This window comes from Arachis ipaensis, chromosome B02 (assembly GCF_000816755.2).
Source record: "Arachis ipaensis cultivar K30076 chromosome B02, Araip1.1, whole genome shotgun sequence".
Lineage (NCBI taxonomy): Eukaryota > Viridiplantae > Streptophyta > Magnoliopsida > Fabales > Fabaceae > Arachis > Arachis ipaensis.
The window spans coordinates 78,597,277-78,606,864 of NC_029786.2; positions in this window are offsets into that span (position 1 = coordinate 78,597,277).

The following is a 9,588-nucleotide window of genomic DNA, read 5'->3' on the forward strand; positions in this document are numbered from 1 at the left end:
AAATTGTTTATCCTGTTCTGCTTGGCGGAGTTTCTGAGGATAAGGCATCTTGGCTTTGTATTCCTCAACCTTAATTGCTGCAGGTTTATTTCCTACAGAGGTAGGTTGAGAAGCCTTCTTGAGGGATTTATTATCAGCACTTGCAGGTGTCTGATTCTTCACTGGCATTTGAAAGCCAGGGTTGGAAGCTGGAGTGGCGTTAGACGCCAGCTCCTCATCTGTTACTGGCGTCTGAATGCCAGAACTGTGCCTCATTTGGGCGTTCAACACCAGTTCCTTGCTTGTTTCTGGCGTTGAACGCCAGTCCTGAGCATGGTCTGGGCGTTCAGCGCCAGCCTTCCACCCAATTTCTGGCGTTTTAACGCCAGAATTATCTTTTCCTGGGCTCTTACTGTCCTCAGATGAATGTTGGGTTGTTTGCTCAATTCTTGGCTTCCTACTGCCTTGAGGTGGGGTATTTAATGTTTTCCCACTTCTTAATTGAACTGCTTGATATGACCCCAGAGTCCTCCTGGACTGTTCATTTCCACTTAGATCCATGATGAAGAAAGGGAGATGATGTAAAATAAAAAATTTTATTTTTATTTATTTATTTATTTAATTATTTCGCAAACAAAATAAATTAAAATAAAATAAATAAAAATAGGTGAAGATTTTCGAAAAAAAATGAGGAGGGAGAAAGTGGTCAAGGAGTTTTGAAAAAGATATGATTTGAAAAAGATTTTAAATTTTTTTTTTTAAAATATGAATTTTGAAAATAAATTTCGAAAATTTGTTTTAAAAATAGAGAGAAAAGATATTTTTGAATTTAAAGAGGAAAGAGAGAAACAATAAGATAGCACAAGATTTAAAATTTTTAGATCTAATGCTCCTTGTTTTCAAAAATTTTGGAGAAAAAACACCAAGGAACACCAAACTTAAAAATTTTAAGATCAAGACACAAGGAAAACTCAAGAACACTTTGAAGACTCACAAGAACAGCAAGAACATGAAGAAGGAACACCAAACTTAAAATTTTTAGAAAACCAAGCTAAAATTTTCGAAAAACAAAGAAAAATCAACAAGAAAACACCAAACTTAAAGTTTGGTACAAGATTTTAAAAAAATTATTTTTGAAAAAAGGATTTTTAAAAAAAAAAGGATAGCCAATTACCAAGAACATAAGCACCACGCTCTAACTAATTGAGCTATAAATTTAAAGTATTTTAACAAGGTATAAATAAATTTTTTTTTTTTTGAAAACTAAAATTTTGAAAAAGAAAATAAGTATTCTAAAATTTTTAACCAAAAACAATAATAAGAGACTCTAAACCAAAAAGAAAAATTTTTCCTAATCTAAGCAACAAAATAAACCGTCAGTTGTTCAAACACGAACAATCCCCGGCAACGGCGCCAAAAACACAGCACGGCTAATCATCTGTTGGTTCTCGATCATGTCGGAATAGAATCCCTTGATTCTTTTGCGTCTGTCACTATGCCCAACAATCACGAGTTTGAAGCTCGTCACAGCCATTCAATCCTTGAATCCTACTCGGAATACCACAGACAAGGTTTATACTTTCCAGATTCTCATGAATGCCGCCATCAATTCTAGCTTATACCACGAAGATTCTGATTAAGAAATCTAAGAGATACTCATTCAATCTGATGTAGAACGGAGGTGGTTGTTAGGCACACGTTCATGGATTGAGGAAGGTGATGAGTATCACGGATCATCACCTTCTTCATAGTGAAGCGCGAATGAATATCTTAGATAGGAACAAGCGTGTTTGAATTGAAAACAGAGATAATTGCATTAATTCATCAAGACGCTGCAGAGCTCCTCACCCCCAACAATGGAGTTTAGAGACTCATGCCATCAAAGAGTACAAAGTTCAGATCTAAAAATGTCATGAGGTGCAAAATAAATCTCTAAAAGTTGTTTAAATACTAAACTAGTAACCTAGGTTTACAGAAAATGAGTAAACTATAACAGATAGTGCAGAAATCCATTTCTGGGGCCCACTTGGTGTGTGCTGGGGCTGAGACTAAAGCTTCTCACGTGCCTGGGGCTGTTTTGGGCGTTCAACGCCAGCTTTGGATCCTTTTCTGGCGTTGAACTCCAACTTGCAACTTGTTTCTGGCGCTGGACGCCAGAATTAGGCAGAGAGCTAGCGTTGAACACCAGTTTACGTCGTCTATCCTTGAGCAAAGTATAAACTATTATATATTGCTGGAAATCCCTGGATGTCTACTTTCCAACGCAATTGAGAGCGCGCCATTTGGAGTTCTGTAGCTCCAGAAAATCCAATTTGAATGAAGAAAGGTCAGAATCCAACAGCATCAGCAGTCCTTTTTCAGCCTGAATCAGATTTTTGCTCAGCTCCCTCAATTTCAGCCAGAAAATACCTGAAATCACAGAAAAATACACAAACTCATAGTAAAGTCCAGAAATGTGATTTTTAATTAAAAACTAATAAAAATATACTAAAAACCAACTAAATCATACTAAAAACTAAGTAAAAACAATGCCAAAAAGCGTATAAATTATCCGCTCATCAGGGATGCACATCTTAGGACCATTCCCAATATCACAAGGACAGTTAAAATTTCTATTAGTAGCGATTGATTATTTTACTAAGTGGATAGAAGTACAACCACTTGTAAAAATAACCTCGAACAAGGTACGCACTTTTATTTGGAAATCAATCATATGTAGATATGGTTTACCTAGAGAAATTATTTCTGATAATGGTTGGCAGTTCATTGATAAAAAAATTGCATCATTTTTTATTAATCTCCACATTAAGCATTGTTTTTCCTCTATTGAGCACCCACAAAATAATGGGCTCGCAGAGGCGGCTAATAAGATCATCTTGCGGGCCTTAAAAAAAACTAAGAGATGCTAAGGGACGTCGGGCCGAGCTAATACCGAAAATACTGTGGAGCTACAATACAACACCACAATCCACAACCAATGAAACCCTGTTTCGGTTAGTATATGGCGCGGACTCTATGATCCCAGTAGAGATCGCTCAAGGATCAACTCAGACCGAATACTTTAATGAAGATGCCAATATAGAAGCAAGATCAGCCAAACTCAATACAATAAGCGAAGAATGAAGCTTGACCAAAATTTGACAGAAATCTATGCAATTAGCCATGCAAAAGAAGTATAACAAAAAGTACAACCAAGGGTACTACAACAAGGAGATCTAGTGCTGAGACAAATGGAGGAAGTCTGAAAGCCTATAGGACACAGAAAATTAGTAACATGGAAAGGACCTTTCCGTCTCCAACGTTATCGGAAAGGGGGCTTACTTCCTGGAAACCTTAGACGGGACAGCCCTACCCAACACTTGGAACATTTCATCATTGAAGTTTTATTATAGTTAATTTTCATTGTAAATAAGTTGGAGTGGGCAGGTATGCTTTTTCCTGATCACGGGATTTTTTCCCTAAGGAAGGTTTTACTCGTACAGGTTTTAACGAGGCCGACCACTCCACACCTTTCAAACTAAAAGGTTTTTCCCATATCATGAATGAAACATATTCTTTCTATTTGCTATATCATTCTATCTACTAAATCATCTCATTTAAACTAACGTAAATATAAAAGTTGGATACATCATCTAAGCAACAAGCAATAATAAACATTCAAATATTTCAACTTTAAGCCGACATCATACGTCAGAAATCAGTTCAAACAAATACACCGACACTAGATCGGTCATCAAACCAAAAGTTTCAAAATACAAATTATCAAAAAACCTCCATAAACGAACTCATTAATCTATATCAGAGGGGGGAGGAACATTCTCATCATGCTCCTCACCCCGCCTCATCTTCAACAAGCTTGCCATCCACCACAATCTTTGTCACGTCAAGCCTCCCGACATCAAACTAGGGCGCAAACACAGCTACCTGGCTCACAACTCGGACGAAACCGACAGTAAACATTTCCAAAACTTCATTTTCTAACTCATGAATACGAGAGATCATCTTACCCTTGGCCTTGTCATTCTCCTTAATTTCATTCTGAAGAAGACGGATCTGATCTTGAAGCTTGTCGATCTCCTTTTCCCTGTCCTTCATCTTAGAGGTCACATCGATGATCACATTTTCCTTTCCTTTAACAGATCACTCTAAGTTCATAACCCTTTCGGCAACAGCATACTGCTCTGCACCTAGAACCTCAGTAGCACAACCAACACACAGTAAACGAGAAGCAACAATCTACAACAAAAATAAAAAATAATAATAAAGCACATATGCAAACAGTAAAACCTAAACAACAACAGTATACCAACCTGGATAAACTTCCCCATTCCTTCCATACCCGTACGACAAGTCAGCCTCATATCCCCATGATACTGGGAAACCCTATCAGCAAGCTCAGAAATGGGATATTGTTCACTCCAAAGGGATTGAGGGTTCATGACGAGCGGATTTTTGCTAGTAAAGAATTTCACAAATATATTCTCATTGAAAGTATAGTTTCTAAACCAACAAAGAATCCTTTCATACAAAAACTTGTTTGTCACTAAAGCAAACCCAATAAAATTAATAACTGAAGTATTCAAACCTCGGGTCGTCTCTCAAGGAATTGCAGGGAGGTGTATTTATTATTGGTTATGGAAGATTATCTTTTTGGGGTTTTTGAATATGGAACAAGAAAAATAAATTGCAAGAAAGTAAATTAATAATTAAGAAAACTCTTAGCAATGTATGAAAACTGGACGTCCTATCCTAGTTATCCTTATCAATTATGATGAGAATTGTTCATTGCTCCCACTTAGTTAACCCTTACTAAATAAAGGAAAGTCAAGTGGACTAATCAACTTGATTCCTCAAGTCCTAGTCAACTCCTAAGGAAAGACTAGCTTTAGAGGGATTCAAACCAATCAGCAAATTCTAATTATCAATCAACAAAGGAGTTTGATAACTCAAGTGTCTCCAATTAATCAATTCAAGGCTAAGAATGTAAAAAGCAAAATTAAAATCATAAATATGAAATACCTCAAATTGCATTAAATAAAGAAATCAAATCTAACAAGAGAATTCATGAACCAAATAGCAACATAAAGTAATCAATAAGGGAAATAAATAAACTAGAATGCTAGAACAAATAAAAGTAGAAGAGAAACTAAATTAAAGAAACATTGAACCTGGAACTGAGAAGAAATAAATCTAAAATTAAGAGAAATCCTAAAACCTAGAGAGAGGAGAGAGCCTCCCTCTCTAGAAACTACATCTAAAACCTAAATTATGAATAATTCAATGTGTTTTGAGTCTCTGCTTGTCCCCTGGCTTTAGTCTGCGTTTCTGGACCAAAAACTGGGTCCAAACTCAGCCCAAAATCGCCTCCAGCATTTTCTGAGTTTTCTGCAGGTAGCGCATGTTACGCGTACGCGTCAGTCACACTTACGCGTCGCTGTGCTTTTTTGCTTTTCACGCATATGCGTCAGGTACGCGCACGCGTCGCCATGGGAAGCTCCAAATCACGCGCACGCGTCAGGTACACGCGCGCGTCGTTCCTCACTGGTCAACTCTTTTATTTCTTGTGTTCCTTCCATTTTTGCAAGCTTCCTTTCTATCCTCTAAGCCATTCCTGCCCTATAAAGCCTGAAAACACTGAACACACAGATCACGGCATCGAATGGTATAAAAGGGGAATTAAAATACAAATTAAAGGCTTAGGAAGCAAGTTTTCAATCATAGAACAGAATTAGGAAGGAATTGAAAAATCATGCAAATTATATGAATAAGTGAGTAAAGAGTTGATAAAAACTACTCAAATTAGCACAAGATAAACCATAAAATAGTGGTTTATCAAACTCCCATACTTAAACATTAGCATGTCCTTATGCTAAGCTCAAGAGAAGCTATAAGGGAGTGAAGAGGAATGGTAAAACTTATGAAAATGCAACCTATCTATATGAATGCAACTAAATGCAAAATGCTTTTTCCTACTTGGTTAAAAGTAAAAAAATTCTCCAAGACAAACATAAACTGGATTTCACTAATTTAAATCACATAATAAGAGACAAATAAACTTGTAAGAAGATAGCTCATGAAAGCAGGGAACATAGAATCAAGCATTGAACCCTCACTGATAGTGTATATGCACTCTAATCATTCAAGTGTATAGGGTAATCACTCTACTCTTCTCTAGTTATACTTTCTAAAACTTTGTTCTTCATCTAACCAATCAACAAATATTTAGTATACCAATGCAAACATCATGAGGTCTTTTCAAGGTTGTAATGGGGCTAAGGTAAGGGTGAGGATATATGTATGGCCAAGTGAGCTAAAATATGAATCTTTAATTAACCTAAGCTTTAACCTAACATACACACTCTATATACTTTTTAAAATCATGTCTAGCTACCCAAAATTCCCACTTTTGCATTACATACTCATGTATCAACTTTTCTTTAATTTTATCACATATGCATTGATCTTTTATTAAACTTAATATTGGGGTAATTTTGTCCCCTTATTTACTTATTTATTGAGTATTTTTGGATTTTTCTCTGCCATCTCTGCCATCTTTCTTGCTTTTCATTTTCAGAAAGGATTGCAGCCGAGAAGTGGTCAAATTAGGTACCCTCCCACCTGCAAACAAACGTAGTGTTATGTCAACAATTAGCAACCAACCAATAAAAAACCACTAAAACACATAACCTATATAAGCCTTCAACCCCTCTTTGTCATTCTCTTTCTCAAAATTCAATAATTCAAAAATTGACAAACATTCACCAGCCGCAAAACACTCTATCAAAAAAATCGAAAAACATATTTTCTTCTTCATTTCTCTCTACAGCCTCAAGAATTCGCATTAGTTCTGGACACCAATACAACAAAAATCTCTCTATCAACTCACCATCCAAATAGAAAGGGTATTCGGTCTCTAATGACCGAACCTTCACAAACATAGACTTGAAGTTTTTGAAAGAAGATTTGTACAACAGGAAGATAGAACGACCAGAGAAATTGCTAAGGTAAACCCACAAACCTTTTCGCATTCCCTTAGATTGAAACAGAGAAAAAAAAATATTTAAAGATGCAGAAAATTCCAGAAAAGACATCAAACATTCAAAAGCTTGCAAAAAATCCCTCGAGTTTGGGTGTAACTGCGAGGGAGCACAATTCAGTTGCGTCAGAACCTTACAATCAAAATCAGAGAAAGAAAATTTCAAATAGAGTTCTGTAAAACATAGGGTATACATATAGAGGTAAGCTCAGTCCCCCCTCCTCTCACAAACCCTCTCCTCACTGCCACAAGGGAGAAGTTTGACGCCAATAGTCGAACCCTCCTTGATCAATTTTAGAGGTTTAAGCTCGAGCAATGAGTCATTATCACAATAGGTAGAAACACGAGTCTTAACATCAACATGTACCCAATGATAAAGATTTTCACTTTTAACCTCCAACACTTTTTCCTTTTCTTTTTCTCTACGCATTGTCGAAAACAAAGAAGATACAGACAAAGACAAGACAACTAACCTTTTGAAGTCATGTCTCTTTCACAAACTTAAGCAAGAAGATCAGGGTCAAGAGTTCGTGTATTTTTCCAAGATGGAAATGGTAATAAAGCATCAATATTACCTACTAACTTAGTGGGAAATTCAAGAGGTAATTGTTCGCATACCCTGATTAAAAGAACGGTCCAGATCTTGCCTAGAGAAATACACATGAATTTATTAGAAACCGGTTCACGAGGTACAATCATTATTAATTACCATTTTTATTACTATTATTATTTCATTTGTTTTATCAAAAACCCAAGCTTGAAGAACAACGACGCACGTTGAGCTTGGGGGCTAACATATTCGTCCATAACCAAGGTATAACTACACGACAAAAGCTCAATTTGAAACACGTAAATTCGACAAGTCAAGCTTGGGGGTTCTGTACCGTATCCCTAATACATTGGCAAAACTGAGTTATATCTCGGCAGGATCAAACAAATTCAAAATAGATAACTCCTAATGGTAACAAACTTCTTCCCCGAAATCTCGCACTTAATCGGCTACGGATATCTCGACTAACAAACCGATGGATATTTCAGCAATAGTAGCTATAAATCAGAGCCTGGGCCAACGATAAGGGACATCACAAAACAGAATATAGACCACCTTATTCATTCTCTTTAAGATATTTCACTGACTTGAACGTTAGAATCTTTTTTGCAGGTCCCACACTTAGGTCCAAGTTCACGAGGCTACTCCCCCGTTAGACAAGAGGCTTCTAGAGTTTGCAGAATAGTGCAAAACCGACTTATAACACGGAAGAATATCTTTGACAGAACAACTCTAAGTCCCAATGTATAAAATTTTGTGTTCAGCTAATTGAAAAATGAGAATATTTCTAAAAAAACTGTGAAATATAATATTGGAAAGACAAAATAAAAAGTTCACTTTATTAATACCCTATGCTCATAAATTATAGAATAATGCATTCCATTTTGAGTTTAATTAGAACTTTATTATTGCCAAAGTACCAAAAAAGATAATTAAAATGTTACATATTTATTATTATTATTATTATTATAAAAAATAAGGATGAAGAAGAAAATAAAAACTCGAAAAATAATTTGGGAAATAACACAAAATAAATCCAAAACAGTCCATAATAATTAAAATTTGGGCAAGTTACATATATAAAATAATTGGAAATTAAATTTATCAAATTACAACTTTTTAATATTTCAGACATTTTTATAATTTTTTTTATATTTATAGAAACTACTACAAGGTGTAGTGGTTTATGTGAGTCTACGTGATGGAAAAAAACCGTTACAAAGTGTAGCAGTTTTTGAAAAAACTTTGATGAAAACTATAGCGATTTCTAAAAAAAAAATAGTGCATTGCATAAACCGTGGCACACTGTTGTTGAAGACAATTGTGAAGAACTATTAGTCTATATCCAAAAAAGGCAAGAATAATATGATACTAAATTTATACCAATAAAATCAAAATATACAATTAACTAAAAACATATTCTCAATAAAATTTAAAAATATACATATATATGTATATGTATGTTTTATATTATTAATTAAATTTAGTTTAACCAGTGAAATTTTTTTTGGTCTCTGATTTGTTGACTAATTTGTTAGCTGAAAAAATTTGATCCAATATTTAAAAAAAGAAACTTGATCCAATATTTCTTAATTGTATCTGAAAAAATTGTTATTACAAAAAAATTTCCGAGCCCTCCTATCATTTTAATTGTATGTGCATATATATTCCCTCCCCCTAAATGATTTTGTTATATATATTTTAAATTACTAGAGGTATAAATTTATTCTTATTTTAACATATTTGATTTTGTATGTGATTATTTATAAAAAAAAAGTTATATTAAAAAAATCCTTCTTATAACAATTTTTTTTTAAATATTGGATCAAATTTTTCCAGCTAACAATTAGTCGACAAATCATAGACAAGAAAAAAAATTTTCACTATTGGAACTAAAGTTAATAATATATTTTACAGACATATACATATATGTACATTTTTTATTTTTATTGAGAGTATATTTTAAAGTTTTGATGAAAAATTATTTATTTATTTTTATATAATATTCTTTTATAAGGAAGGG